Raw genomic sequence first — 16190 nt, forward strand, 5'->3', positions numbered from 1 at the left:
GGCAGAATTGGTATGCGACAGGTACTGGTTTGTTCCTTAGCCTCTTCTCTGCAGCCCCAGTGAGCGGGAAGCCTTAGCACTGAACGGTTGTGTTGTTACAGTGTAAAGTATGGAACCCTGCGCAGACGGTTGGTCTATGCGATTTAAGCGACGTGCAGTCGTTGAATTCTTGACAGCAGAAGGTGTCACCTCAAAGGCGATTCATCAGAGAATGAAAGCAGTTTATGGTGATTGTATTGATGTGAGTACTGTGCGTTGTTGGGCGAGTAAGTTTAAAGATGTTGAGGCGGGAACATCTGATCTGCGTGACAAAGAGTTGTACGTCCTGTGACAGCAACTACCGAGTTTCATAACCAAAATGTTGACAGATTGATTCAGGACGATCGTCGTATCACTCAGAGAGAAATTGCAAGCACAGTCGGCATTTCACAAGAACGAGTGGGTCACATTATTGCTTTGCTTGGCAAACCATACACTTCACGTGCGACCGCAGCAGAACTTCAGAGACTGAATCTTTCCGCCGTACGGCATCCACCATATAGTCCAGATTTAGCACCGTCTGACTTCCGTTTGTTCCCGATAATGAAAGCCCATCTGCGTGGACATCACTGTGCTTCTGATGAAGACGTTGAGAGAACTGTGAGACTGTGGTTGCAGAAACAAAGTGTCGATTCATCCCTGACGGCTTCAGAAAACTTGTTCATCTTTGGCAGAAATGTATCCAATTTGATGGTGATTATGTGGAAAAGTGAATATTGGTTATTAAAGATCACGTTCTAAGGATTATTTCTGCGTTTGATTTATTAAAAGATTGCCATCCAAACCCAATTAACGAAGGTGTAGGCATTACTTTTCATTCAACCCTCGTACATTTCGCTTAAGGACCACGAAGATAAGAGACGAGAAATGAGGGCTCATACGGAGGCATACAGACAGTCGTTTTTCCCTCGCTCTTTCTCTGTGAATGGAACAGGAAGGGAAAAGACTAGTAGTGTTACAGAGTACCCTCCGCCACGCACCGTACTGTGGCCTGCAAATATTTATGTAGATGTCCAGTTCCAAAAGCAGTGAGGAAATTGTTAGTGAAACGTGCATGTAGAAGTGACATTCATACTGAATGTAAGAGATAGACGAGATAATCTTATCATTGGCGTAGATTTGACTCATCTAAAACGAAACGTTTGTCGGGACTAAAAATTCGTTCGAGCATTTGCATACATAATATCTGTATGATCAAATAACTTAGGTAATGATGCTACGCACACGCAAATTAAGAATTTGACAGTATTGTTCCAGATACATCAACAGAGCTAAAATGATTTAATATATTTACGGCTCATCAAGTGAGAGACACGTACTATGTTCAGGCAACTGACTGAATTCGCGTATTCGTTATAACGGCGCATACTTTTCCTCTACACAACACATCACCATGTTCACACAATTCACTGCTGCATTCATGTAAAGGTGCGTATACAGTTGGCCAACGAAGGTCAGCGAACGACGAACACTGGATTCGGTCGAACGGTGGTTGCCAATGCACTGGCGATCGGTTTCCCATCTTTACAAAATGAAGTGCTTGAAGCCACCGAATTCGACCATGTGTAATCGCAGTTGGCTCTCATAACACGCCGACATTGCCCCCGTTTTGTTATTGTTTTAAGGGAGCGTCTGAATTAAAATTTCACCGGCCGATATTATGAGGGAAAAAGAGGATTTAGCAGTCGTTCCATTTGCAGCATTTATTTTACTGCAAGAAGCTGAAAGGAGAAGAAACGAAGCTGGTGCAAGATGTCTCTTTTAAAAAGTAGAGAGCAGTGTATTGGGACAAAACTTACGTCTGGTCTTCGTGCTGAATTCGAATATGGGCTATTTCGTATTTCCTCCCTAATGAAAGCTACGGATTTCGAATCGTTATTGAATTGCTTAGCCCTTAAAAGTTCCAAAGATGACACCTCATCTAGGAGAGCTGTACCTGCAGCAGGAAGATTAATAATCACTCCCAGTTTTGTTTGTTTCTCTTTGTCGTTCACGGAGAAAAGGTGTCAATACAGACCTTATTTTCTTTTTCATATCGTGAGCGTTTGTTTCTAACTGTTCGCTTATCCCTCTCCAAGCGACTAATCTTTTCAATTTTTTTCTGAACTTGCAGTTCGTAGAGGCCCATAAGCATTCCTTTTCGCGATGAAAGTCTATCAGCTTTAATGTTCTCTCCATATTCCACTCCATACGCCACTATTTTTAAACACAGTAAGTACACATCCTTGGCGAATGCAGACATTGCCTGCAGAAGGCACAGACACGTTTGAAATTAAGTTTTTCAGGACAGCCATAAGTCGCAGTCAGTATCAGTATTGACCGGTTTCGCTCTCTAATTTAACAACCAACTACTGCACTTTAAACTGTTAATTCCAGAGTTTCTGATAATGCTCTTGGTAAACTGAGGAGCGAAACCGGTCAATTAAACGAACTAAGTGCGACTTGTGGCTGTCCTGACGAATCTAAATGCACAACCGTTCCGGGGGCACACCAAATCGCTACTGAACCGACGAACATTCGCCCCAGCGTCCACACTACGAGTGGGATCCGAAGGCCGACCAAACGCCAACGCTCTGATGTTACAGGCAGTAGGCCTAACCACAACCAAGGCCAACCGCTTCGTTGACTCCAATTTGCCGCGCACACTAAGCAAATATCGGCCAACGAAACGCTTCGCTGTTTTTCATTGGCCTTCGTTGGTGTAGTGTGTACCCGTTCAAATGGTTCAAATGGCTCTGAGCACCTGTGACCGTAGCAGTCGCGCGGTTCCGGACTGCGCGCCCAGAACCGCTAGACCACCGCGGCCGGCTGCGAACCCGTCTTCACGCACATTCTTCTCAGCAATGGACGGTAAACTACATCAATATCTGCATATACACGCTGCAAACCACTGTGAACTGCATGGTAGAGGATACCTTCCACTTAACAGTTACGGAGCGCGGTAAGAATGAACATTTAAAAGCCTCGCGCAGTCTGTAATCAGACTAATTTTGTACTCGCGATCCCTCCAGGAGCCATACATAGGGGATTGTAATACCTACTAGATTCATGACTTAAATTTAGATTTTCAAAGTTGTATTGTATTATATTTTATGTTAACCGGGGACCTAGAAACGACGGAGAGACTCCGTCCCCGCCGCAGCCGCAGTGGTCCACAACCCCACGTCGACTACCGCAGTCCACTTGACCCCTCCGCCGCCCCACACCGAACCCAGGGTTATTGTGCGATTCGGCCCCCGGTGGACCCCCCAGGGAACGTCTCACACCAGATGAGTGTAACCCCTATGTTTGCGTGGTAGAGTAATGGTGGTGTACACGTACGTGGAGAACTTATTTGCGCAGCAATCGCCGACATGGTGCAACCGAGGCGGAATAAGGGGAAGGAGCCCGCATTCGCCGAGGCAGATGGAAAACCGCCTAAAAACCATCCACAGACTGGCCGGTTCACCGGACCTCGACACAAATCCGGCGAGCGGACTCGTGCCCCGGACCAGGCGATCCTTCCCGCCCGGAAAACCGTGCGTTAGACCGCACGGCCAACCGGGCGGGCTTCTTTAAAGTTACTAAGTAGGCTTTTACGGAGTATTGCGCGTCTGTTTTCAACCGTTTGCCAGTCCAGTTTTTTCAGCATTCTCCAGTGTGTCAAACAAACCTGTGACCAATCGCCCTGTCCTTTGTATACGTTTAATATCCCCTGTTAGCCCTATCTGGGACGGGTCCCACACACTTGAGCAATATTCTCTAGGATGTGTCTCGCACGAGTTTTCCTGTGTCAGCAGTCTCCTTGCACTCTGATTACATTTCCCAGGTACTCTCCCAAAGAAGCGAAGTCGGCCACCTGCTTTGCTTTTAACTGAGCATATGCGATTGTTCCACTTCATATCGTTGCAAATTGTTATACCCAGGTATTTGTATGAGTTTAGCCGGCCGGAGTGGCCGTGCGGTTCTAGGCGCTACAGTCTGGAACCGAGCGACCGCTACGGTCGCAGGTTCGAATCCTGCCTCGGGCATGGATGTGTGTGATGTCCTTAGGTTAGTTAGGTTTAATTAGTTCTGAGTTCTAGGCGACTGATGATCTCAGAAGTTAAGTCGCATAGTGCTCAGAGCCATTTGAACCATTGTATGAGTTAATCGATTCCAGCTGTGACACTCTGATATTGTAGACATAGGGTATTACTGTTTTTAGTTTTGTGAAGTGCAGAATTTTACATTTATGAACATTTTAAAGCAATTTACCAATCTTTGCGCCACTCTGGACGGAATATCTGGGCATGCTTTTTTAGACAGTATTTCATTTTAGATAACGGCATCATTTGCGTAAAGACTTGATATTATGCCCATGGTAAAGTACAAACTACGTGACACTTGTCTCACGAAACTATTGCTCGAGGCCGTTTCGTAGCGTAAACTTGCCCAGTAACACGAAGTATTAGTCGACCAAAATGTTAGTGCACCTAGGAGGGCGGGCGCTTCGGTCGGCTTAACATGAGTTTCTATAGCGATATTTGACCAGGATACTATCTGCACAAGTGCCCTGACGCATACACAGTGCGGTGCGTTTTCTTTAATAACCAGTAGACCCATTTACAGTCATGTCACCGCATATTTCCGGTAACAGTCGCGAGAGGTTCAAATGGCTCTGAGCACTATGGGACTTACATCTTAGGTCATCAGTCCCCTATAACTTAGAACTACTTAAACCTAACTAACCGAAGGACATCACACGCATCCATGCCCGAGGCAGGATTCGAACCTGCGACCGTAGCTCGCGAGAGGCCAAGTGCAATAATATCGTGGTCGAGCAGTGCTGAATACTCTTGTTTAGTCACAAGTTGTGGGGCAAGGATAAACATGTGATTTAATACGTACCACATCAAAAGAGAACAGAGGAAGATAAAATCTTCAGGAATGTCACAAGCGAGCACTTTCTGCCTCAAGGTGGTGGCTGAGGAATCGGCAGCCAGTCGGCGCAGTGCGACAGCAGCAGGTGCGCCGCGCTTGTTTACGCCCAGTGGGGACCTGCCAGCGGCTCTACTGCGCAGCCGGCCCGGCGCTAAGTGGGGCAGCGGCCTGCTGGCGTGATTCAGGGGCGTGCCGCCTGGTGAGGTGGAGAGGCGAGGCGACGAAAGCAAGCCACACGGCGCGCACGGGCCAACGTCCTCGTGTTTACGTCGCGCGGCGCGCTGGGCCGCTGCCAGCTACCTGCCGCTTGCTGGCCACGCCGCGTGATCCAGTACGGTGCCAATCAGGGCTGCCACTCGTAAGGGGAAGGCCTCGGACACGGCCAAGCGATTCTGCTCATGTTTTGCAGGTCGCTCGTGTAGAAAGGTTAAGAGGGGCAGGGCGCGGGTCGTGTCGCATCGAATAGGCTCAGACTGTGTGAGTTGTTGTTGTTGTTGTTGGGGTCTTCAGTCCTGAGACTGGTTTGACGCAGCTCTCCACGCCACTCTATCCTGTGCAAGCTTCTTCATCTCTCAGTACCTACTGCAACCTACATCCTTCTGAATCTGCTTAGGGAACTCGTCTCTTGGTCTCCCTCTACGATTTTTACCCTCCACGCTGCCCTCCAATACTAAATTGGTGATCCCTTGATGCCTCAGAACATGTCCTACCAACCGATCCCTTCTTCTAGTCAAGTTGTGCCACAAATGTCTCCTCTCCCCAATTCTGTTCAATACCTCCTCATTAGTTATGTGATCTACCCACCTAATCTTTAACATTCTTCTGTAGCACCACATTTCGAAAGCTTCTATTCTCTTGTCCAAACTATTTATCGTCCATGTTTCACTTCCATACATGGCTAGACTCCATACAAATACTTTTAGAAACGACTTCCTGACACTTAAATCAATACTCGATGTTAACAAATTTCTCTTCTTCAGAAACGCTTTCCTTGCCATTGCGAGTCTACATTTTATATCCTCTCTAATTGGACCATCATCAGTTATTCTGCTCCCCAAATAGTAAAACTCCTTTACTAATTTAAGTGTCTCATTTCCTAATCTAATTTCCTCAGCATCACCCGATTTAATTCGACTACATTCCATTATCCTCGTTTTGCTTTTGTTGATGTTCATCTTATATCCTCCTTTCAAGACACTGTCCATTCCTTTCAACTGCTCTTCCAAGTCCTTTGCTGTCTCTGACAGAATTACAATGTCATCGGCGAACCCCAAAGTTTTTATTTCATCTCCATAGATTTTAATACCTACTCCGAACATTTCTTTTGTTTCCTTTACTGCTTGCACAATATACAAATTGAATAGAAGCGAGCATATGACTCTTTGACGATGCTAAAGAATTTCGTTTGAGTGGGCCGCAGGAAAAGAGAAAACGCTCTCGAAAGTGTTTTAGTTACGTTGTGAGCGGTGTTTGAAAAGCAATTCCGGAGACATTGGCGTAAAGCAGTCGGTAAGCGTACTGTGTCATAATTCGGTGGTTCGAGTTCGATTTCCGCTACTACCCAATTTTTTTATTCATTGCATTTTATTCCTCGCAATGTTGAACTATCAATTACAAAATTTAAATTTAGTTTAGCAGTTCGATTTATATAAAGAAAATTAATACACACAATTATCTATGATTACTGTAATTTCAGTAATGAATATGGTTAAACAGTTAATTTTCATAACTGGGTGAAGTTTTTATGGAAGTAATATTTCCGAAAATTCTAGCAAGTAATTATCTGCTCTTTACTTGTTATGCGCAGTTACGTTACATTTTTTTGGGCGATAATCATCAAAGAAACATTTAACACATGAATACTGTTAACACAATGCACATCTTATGAATGCATTTTTTCAACAAGAACATTTTTTTTCGAATTTTATTCTTCAGTGGAATGACATTTCATTGAGGTTTTTAAATGAAGGTCTTTCCTCTATCAATTTTGATGCATAACAAGCATATCGAATTATCGGTGTGGAAACAGGAGCATTGAACTGATGCTGCACGATGGAATGCATTTTTTGTTGCATATTACGTGGACGATAATTCTCGCTGTTTTTGTACCAAATGAGAGGCACTTCGTGATCTTTTAATTAGATTTTGGACGTGAAGATAGAAATATACATCACAGGCTTGAGGCCGGCCGATGTGGCCGTGCGGTTCTAGGCGCTTCAGTCTGGAACCGCGTGACCGCTACGGTCGCAATTTCGAATCCTGCCTCGGGCATGGATGTTTGTGATGTCCTTAGGTTAGTTAGGTTTAAGTAGTTCTAAGTTCTAGAGGACTGATGACCACTGATGTTAAGTCCCATAGTGCTCAGAGCCATTTGAACCATTTGAACAGGCTTGAGCAAGGTGAGTGCATACTCTAGACACTGCCACAATATCTAGGAAAACAGCAGCAATCATAAACCCTCAGAGATGAATCATATAAAAATTTTCCTTGTTTCACTGTATTCATTATTCAAATTGAAGTAATTGTAGCTTCTTATAAACTGTATACATTAATTTACGAACATAAATTGAACTTGAAACTAGCCGCTAATTTTATAATTGATAGTTCAGCATAATGAGATAAAATGAATAAAAAAATTGGGTAGCAGCGGGAATCGAACTCAAGCCGCCGAATTATTACTCCATATGCATAACGACTGCGCCATGCCACTAACTGCACCTTCGTTATTCAAAAACGTCACATTTTGGCTCAACATTCCTCCGTTTTTGAGGAAACCTCCACTAAATTTCATGACACCACTTAAAATCGACGGAATCGATAGATAACTGAAAATTGAGCAGTTCTTATCATCATACGCGGCGCCGAAAACGCAAATTTTCCCTGAAATCGAAGAGAGAAACTGTAATGACTCTCCCTTACGTACCCCTTAGGTACATGACGGTAAACCAAAACGCTGCTGGCGTAGCGACCAAGACATTGGAGCGTGTTCTGTTCCCAAACGAATTCAGCAGGTTTTTTAATTTGTGCTTTTTTTGCATATCGAAACTAGTGGGAATAAGAGGATTTATAAGGTAAGCAGTCAATAAGGAATAAAGCCAAAGAGAGGCAAGTAGGTTTCTTAAAAGACTTTGATTAGTAGAACATTCATAGCATAATTCATCATCATCTGTCAACAAAGATTTTTTAGACGATGTTATTGTTTCTCGCCAGTCTTCAAAAGGAAAAATGTAGTTGCCCGAATACTGTATACATTAGACGCTCTTGATGCCGCGAATGTACTTACTTCGTGTGTTTGTATGACAAACACTATCCATGTAGTCGTGCGAAAGAATATGAGGACACGTAACAGAGAGAGTGAAAGAGCTGTTATAAGGTGCCCAGGATTAAAATCTTAATTCTTTACTAGTCAAACTCGTCACACGATTTATTTCCCTATCTTGCTTTTATTCATTATTGTTTTACTTACGTTATCAAACTTACTATTCCTCCCAAGTTCGATACGAAGAAAAATACTTTTTTTTTTATTTTATATAAAAAAGAAACCACAATAGTTCGTGCGGAAAAAGAACACGGGTTCTCTATTCATCAGTCAGATGCCTTTGTCGCAATGCCATTCGTGCTTTCGTTCGCCAACGTGAACCTTACGGATACATACGAGGCAGTCACAACAGTCTACTTCCTAGATTTCTAAAAAAAATATGCATTTGCGGAATCCGTATTTGACGATGAAAAATACTCAATTTTCAATTATCTGTCGATCCCGTCAATTCTGTGTCGATTGTGCGTACTGAGCTTTAGTGGTGGTTTTCTCAAAAAGGGGATCTTGAGGCAACATATCTTAAAGTCTTTCACTTTAGGTTGCACACAAGCGATCTGCTAAATATTAGGCGAATGGGTTGGCCGTGTTTGAGGTCTTCCCTTGTCGGCTATGATAGTATAAATGCTGTCCATAGTGACTGGTGAATTTACGATTCAAGTGCTTAGATGAAGCGGGATCTGGATGGTTACTATTCTTTTCTTGGGTGATATATGGGAGCAAAACATGGACCATAAACAGTTCAGCCGAGAAGAGACTAGAGGTTTGTGAAATGGGACGGTACAATGAAATGCAAAAACTATACGGGTAGATCGATTTATTAATGAAGGTGTACTTGGTTGAATTGCTGCGAAAAGATATTTGCGACTTAACTTGGCAAAAGAAGAGACACGTTGATATGGGACATGCTGACGTATCAGCGCGTCGTATTCATCCGCCGATAGTGTTTTCATCCTGCCGCGTGGGCTAAAAAATGGCTCTGCGCACTATGCGACTTAACTTCTGAGGTCATCAGTCACCTAGAACTTAGAACTAATTAAACCTAACTAACCTAAAGACATCACACACATCCATGCCCGAGGCAGGATCGAACCTGCGAGCGTAGCGGTCGCTCGGCTCCAGACTGTAGCGCCTAGAACCGCACGGCCACTCCGGCCGGCCCCGCGTGCGCTAGCCGTTCAGTCTTAGGCGCCTTGTCACAGTTCGCGCGGCTCCCCCCGTCGGAGGTTTGAGTCCTCCCTCTCGCATGGCTGTATATGTTGTCCTTAGCGTAAGTTAGTTTAATTAGTGTGTAAGCCTAGGGACCGATGAGCTCAGCAGTTTGGTCCCATAGAACCTTACCACAACTTTCCAATTTGTTTTGTTTTTAGCGGCCTGAGAGAGGGTTGTCAGCAGTGCACTTCTTTGCTTCCGCCTGGTACCGACGCGGATGACACTCGATACTCGGTCAAACCGTATTTGGAAATTACTTCGTCACATAATGAACTACCGATTTCTTCTTCTCAAATTTGACAACGTGGAAATCACCAAAATCACCAACACTGATTTTCTCAGGACTGGGAGTGATGAACTCTTTCCAATCTTCTGCAATAGACTTCCATTCTAAATCTTCCACTTCACTGTCGCTTAGTTTTGACTTCAATCGGAATTTGGCTGTGACCCTAAACTGGAAAAGATCCGTTTCTTTTTAGGCTTTCTGATTTCTATAAGCTCCAATAAATTCTTTGCTGTCGTCATCTCCTTTGTTTTCTACTTTATCAGTTTCGCTTGTCGTTTTCTTTCTTTTTCTTCGTTTCTTTTCTGGTTTTTCAGTATAAATCAAGGATTTTCTCCTCTCTCTTCCTTTCTTAGACGTCTTTTCACTGAAAACTTTTGGCGTTAGTAAGACTGTTAATTCCTGCTCGTATTTGTCAAAAAACTCAGTAACTGTTGTTTTATTGAATGCAAAACTTCTTGCTGCGGTTGTGTTTTTAGGTTTTCTGAGGTTAAGTTCCTGGTTCGTTTTTCTAAATGCTGTTGCCAAATCTTTTCCAGCATATTTATTTTTTTACATGAATATTGGAATTTATATCCCAAATACAAGCGTATGCATAAGCCATTGTCAAGAGTCTCTGCATGGACAATCCGTAGTGCATTTTGCTGCATGTCCATGAATAATGTGCAATAAACCTCTTGTCTTGTTTTGTCGTAAATACCTGAGCAACAGTATATTATGACCTTAGGACGTGGAAGAAGCCAACTGATGATTCTCTTCATGAGCTTTCCGAAACTTTTCAACATGGTGTTGCAAGATTCCAGTTTCGATACCGCGCTTTTCACCTGCTTTTCGTATATGCAGTATCTTCAGTATAAATTCGGTTATAGCAGATTTTATCTCCTTCTCACTTGCATTGCTTCTCTCAGGCTTTTATCTACACGTAACTACCATCTACTGGTGAAAACAAAAAATAATTATATCGCGGAAAAACTGCGCATTAGCAGGACGCTTCCGTACACAGCTGAAGTACACTGATACACATCTACACTAGGGTGACAAAAGCAGTGGAATGCCTCCTAATATCGGGTCAAACCTCTTTTTGCCCGGCGTACGACAGCAACTCCAGGTGGAATGGACAATTCGTTGCAAGTCCCCTACAGAAATATTGAGCAATGCTCCCTCTATATCCGTCCGTAATTGTGAAAGTGTTGCCAGGGCAGGATTTTGTGCACGAAATATTTGACATGGATGGCCAAGTCATTCGCTAGAAATGTTCAGAATGTTCTGCAGACCACTCGCGAACAATTGCGGACCGGTAACATGGCGGATTGTCATCCATAAAAGTTCCATCGTTGTTTTGGGAAATAAAGTCCATGAATGCCTGCAAATGATCTACAAATAGCCGCACGTAACCATTTCCAGTCAACGACTGGTTCAGCTGGACCAGAGGACCCAGACCCTTCCATGAAAGCACAGCCCTGACTATTACGGAGCCACCGCCAGCTTGCACACTGCCTTGTTGACACCTTTGGTCCATGGCTTCGTGGGGGCTGTACACTACACTAGGCCGGCCGTTGTGGCCGAGCGGTTCTAGCCGCTTCAGTCTGGAACCGCGCGACCGCTACGGTCGCAGGTTCGAATCCTGCCTCGGGCATGCATGTGTGTGATGTCCTTCGGCTAGTTAGGTTTAAGTAGTTCTAAGTTCTTGGGGACTGATGACCTCAGATGTTGTCCCATGGTGCTCAGAGCCATTTTGAACACTACACTAGAGACCTACCATCAGTTCTTGCCAACTTGAAATATGGACTCATCTGACCAGGCCACAGTTTTCCAGCCAGTTATGGTCCAACTGATACGGTCACGAATCCAGGAGAGGCGCTGCAGGCGATGTGTTGTCAGCATTAAGTCACTCGCGCGTCGGTCGTCGGCTGCCATAGCCCATGAACGCCTAGTTTCGCCGCACTGTCGTAACGGATACGTTCGTCGTACGTCCGACACTGATTTCTGCGGTTATTTCACGCAGTGTTGCTTGTCTGTTAGCACTAACAACTGTACGGAAACACGGCTGCTCTCGGTCCTTTAAGTGAAGGCCATCGGCTACTACGTCGTGTGTGGAGAGAGGTGATGCCTGAAACGTAGTATTCTGGGCACACTCTTAACACTGTGGATTTCGAAATATTGAATTCCGTAACGATTTCGGAATTGGAATATCCTATGCGTCTAACTCTCATTAGCATTTCGCGTTCAATGTCTATTAGTTCCCGTCGTGCGGCCGTAATCACGTCGGAAACGTTTCCACATGAGTCACCCGAGTACAAATGACAACCCTTTTATACCTCGTATACGCAATACTACCGTCATGTGTAGATGTGCACATCGACATCCTATGACTTTTGTTACCTCAGTGGATGTGCCCCGTGCTTTACTCTATCAATGTGCTCCAACGGAAATTTTCTCAACAATGAAGGCTACAAATAAAACAATCTTATTGATTTTTAAAAATGCGTGAGATCCTTAATGCTTGATGTCCTAACTTACATTTAGTATCCATAGTTACTCATAAAATGACACAAAAGATCGGTGAAACACTAAACTTCAACGTATTTTGTTACTTGCTGGCACTAGAAACACGTTCATTCTTGCCAATGGCCACTGGCTAACTGACGGTCGGGTGAGACGCCATTGTTGTACTCACACATGCTTCGACACATTTAAGAGTCGTCACTAATCGATTATGTTTAACCGATTATGAAATTGCTTCTGTGCCAAATGTGCCCCGTGTATCACCCTGAGCAACTTCCCCCTATACATTTATTTCCAGCAGTATCTCCAGCGAATTTCGCACTTTCAGTTTCACTACCATGTAGCTGAATGTTTATGATGTCATATCTCCTGAACTACGTGCTGTACAATGACATAGTTTTGTAGGTACATCCATCCTCTCGTATATGCGGCTTCTGTCTGCGAAATGTGTTGTGGATAGAATTAGAGATAAAGGAGTAGTAATTTAAAACTTTATGCATGATGCGGCAGTTTTTCACGCTTATCAGTGTTTCTGACGTCATAAATCTTTAACTATGTCTCGTACACAATATAATTTTTCTGTATCCCGAATACTGTTAGTAGTACAGAAGTAATAAATTAAAGCGTCGTCTTTCATGCGGCAATTTTACTGCATGAACAGTGTAAATGTAGTAAGCAATGAACTTTTATCCTTTCATCATTTTGCAAGGGTGGGGGGGGGGGGGGGGGGTGTTGTCAGCGAGAAAAAGTTTGTAAAGCTTTGAAATTACGTGTAATGTCCATCGCAAGTCCTAAGTGGTCTCATGATTAAAGTATGGGTGTATTGGCGCATCGTGGGCTACTCTGCTTCTTCACCATCACCCCTTTGATAGCTACTTAGTCCTTACCGCCCAGCGATAGTTTCCAGACAGTGAGTGAATTGTGTACCAAGTTTGGCTGAAATCGCTCCAGTGGTTTAGGAGTGGAACATAATTATAATTATAATGGGTTGAATGTTGCTGGTTATTTCTTATGGTGTTGCCACATTTCTGTTCTAGTGCCACCCTTTCAGGTAGTGTTAATTACGTTCCATTTTGCGTACAAGCTGTTATCTTCTTAGGGAGCTATAGTAGTAATACGTTTCCTGCAACCGTGGATACTTGGGCCGAACTCATAGTAAAATTTAGTTAGTACATCTCAGTAGTACGCATACAACATGTTTGTTTTGACGAGCGTAGGGAAATTATGTTGTGCATCTGAAGTGCGTGCGTGACCCGCCAGGTTAGCCGAGAGCGCTAATGCGCTGCTTCCTGGACTCGGGTAGGCGCGCCGGCCCCGGATCGAATCCGCCCGGCGGATTAACGTCGACGGCCGGTGTGCCGGCCATCCTGGATGTGGTTTTTAGGAGGTTTTCAACGTACCCCTAGGTGAATACCGGGCTGGTCCCCACGTCCTGCCTCAGTTACACGCAGACATTTGAACACTTTCGCACTATTCCATGAATTCCACTAGACGCAGACAGCAGGGGTACACTAATTCCGTCCCGGGGAGTACAGGGTGGCGGCAGGAAGGGCATCCAGCCACCCCTTCCACTAAAATTGCCAAATCCGATTAACCATGCCGACCCTGCCTAACTGCGGGAAACGAGGAAAACCAAAGAATCTGAAACGGGTGCGTCGCACTTCGTGTGTATTCGGATAGCGTGGAAGAAGGCCGCGAGCGCTTTCTTAGTCAACGCGGGCCAAAAGAATGTTCCAACTCCACACGCGCGGAAAAAATGGGAGCGCCATTTGAGCAGGGCTCCGCTCTGTGTTTTCCCCGCGTCGCATCCCCGTAGAGGAGAAATATTCCGTGTGACACCTTCACCGGTTTTCCGCTAGTTCCTTCTACATTTCTTGCAAAATATTAGTCAAACGTGGTGTGTGAGACGCCCTTGCAGCACGTGTGTCATAATTACTCAGCGCGGATTACGACCACTTCATTCCGCCAACACAGGTCGGTACTCCACGTCGACAACTCAAGAACCGAGAGAGGAAGAAAGAGAAACATGGAGACAGAGACAGAGAGGAGGAGAAACAGAAAATGAAGAGAGGCACTAGCGATATAAGCGAAGAGCTTCCACAGGTAGGTTTCCACTGGTGTGACTGTGTGTCATTCAGGATTCTATGCAGCCGTGAGCATGACTCAGCACACACGGAGGTATTTCACACAAGGCTGCGTAAGGATTTTCCTTTTGGCAAAGTTCATAAGCGTAAAACTCGCAAGTGGTACGAGATCGGAAATGTTGCAGTTTTTAAAGCAGTTCTGTCCATTCCGAGACGCAGCGGGTAACGAAGTTGTGGCAAGGGCGCACGCAAGAAAAGCTCATTACATTATGATGCAGTGTGCTCTGAGGCCTGGTTTTATACAATAAACCTTCATGTGCAGCAGGACAGATCTGCGAATGTCTGCGACGCACTCTAGTAGTTACGTAACAAAAAAAAAAAAAAAAAAAAAAAAAAAAAAAAAAAAAAAAAAAAAAAAATACCGCTTATTAAAGTGATCATCTTACTCAGAAATTCTTGAAGTGTTACTAGGTTTTATCTCTCTTAGCCGTACGCAAACTGAAATGTTACTTCACTAGCCGCATTTCCGTTTTATAAAAGTATCATAAACATTACGAGTGTATAATACTTTGTTGTTTTTTATTCCAAATTCTTAAAAAAAATCTTTTGCTTTAAAGACTTAATTTTTTACAGATGAATGACGGAGATTTTGATTCTTATTTTCATATTCTTTCTCTTCATTGTCAATCGACAGACACACTCTTTGAAGGATCCTTAAGAACAGAGGAATAGGCTGCACTACACGAGAAATAATACTGGAAGGAAAAAGGCAAGAGTAAGATTCAGAGGTTCACTATTGAAAGAATGTTAGATAAAGAGCGGTGTCAGGAACGAAGATGGATTGTTACAAACTTCGTTTAGCATGGCGCTTTACGAAGTAATTGGACAGTAGAGAGCAATAAATGACAAAATAGGAATACCAAAGATGCACGACGGGGCAAAAAGGACAACAGCGCCAAAAGTGGACTGCCTAACCTATACTGACGACACAGCAAGACAGAAGACGACGCAAAGATACATCTCGACAACCGAAGATAAGTTGTCAAAATATTGGGACTGAGGATCACCTAGATCACCTACGAGATACTGAATGCCATTAGAGATTGAAAATACCAGAATGCACCGAACAAAAGATGGAAAAATTTAAATATGTGGTAGATTTGTATAATAGGAAGAAACAGGAGCAACGAGGGATTAATAGAGAGGATGAAGAAGGTGTGGTCATTCTTCTGTAAGACGAAAGACTATATCAACAGACGCAAAGAACAGATACTACAAAGCAACGATCAGGAGTGAGCGGCTGAAGCTGTAACGCTAGGACGAAATGGTGCAGAACAGTTAGAAAAAGAAGAGAGAAAAATACTGAGGGAAATGCTGGGTCTGGGTGAAAGATGGATGCGAAGACCTAGGGAACGGCTGTAGTGGAGTATCTACATCTACATCTACATCTACATCCATACTCCGCAAGCCACCTGACGGTGTGTGGTAGAGGGTACCTTGAGTACCTCTATCGGTTCTCCCTTCTATTCCAGTCTCGTATTGTTCGTGGAAAGAAGGATTGTCGGTATGCCTCTGTGTGGGCTCTAATCTCTCTGATTTTATCCTCATGGTCTCTTCGCTAGATATACGTAGGAGGGAGCGATATACTGCTTGACTCTTCGGTGAAGGTATGTTCTCGAAACTTCAACAAAAGCCCGTACCGATCTACTAAGCGTCTCTCCTGCAGAGTCTTCCACTGGAGTTTATCTATCATCTCCGTAACGCTTTCGCGATTACTAAATGATCCTGTAACGAAGCGCGCTGCTCTCCGTTGGATATTCTCTATCTCTTCTATCAACCCTATCTGGTA

This window comes from Schistocerca piceifrons, chromosome 4, assembly GCF_021461385.2.
Source record: "Schistocerca piceifrons isolate TAMUIC-IGC-003096 chromosome 4, iqSchPice1.1, whole genome shotgun sequence".
Taxonomy (NCBI): Eukaryota; Metazoa; Arthropoda; class Insecta; order Orthoptera; family Acrididae; genus Schistocerca; species Schistocerca piceifrons.